Here is a 200-nt window from a genome sequence, read left to right as displayed (position 1 = left end):
CAAAGGAACTTAACAGATGGTAGAGATCACTCTAAGAACGTCGAACATGGAGTTCCTAGGGATCGAAGAGGTAATGTCTCTCTCCGTACTCCAAATACGAACTGGGATCCAGTGTGTCTCGGAAGAGTTTCCAGTATCACGGATACCATGTTCCATAACTCTTGAAAGGTCCTAGGACAGAGAAGACTCCATTAGAGACG

Source organism: Arachis ipaensis, chromosome B01, assembly GCF_000816755.2.
Source record: "Arachis ipaensis cultivar K30076 chromosome B01, Araip1.1, whole genome shotgun sequence".
In the NCBI taxonomy this organism is placed as follows: Eukaryota; Viridiplantae; Streptophyta; class Magnoliopsida; order Fabales; family Fabaceae; genus Arachis; species Arachis ipaensis.
This window is presented reverse-complemented; position numbering follows the sequence as displayed.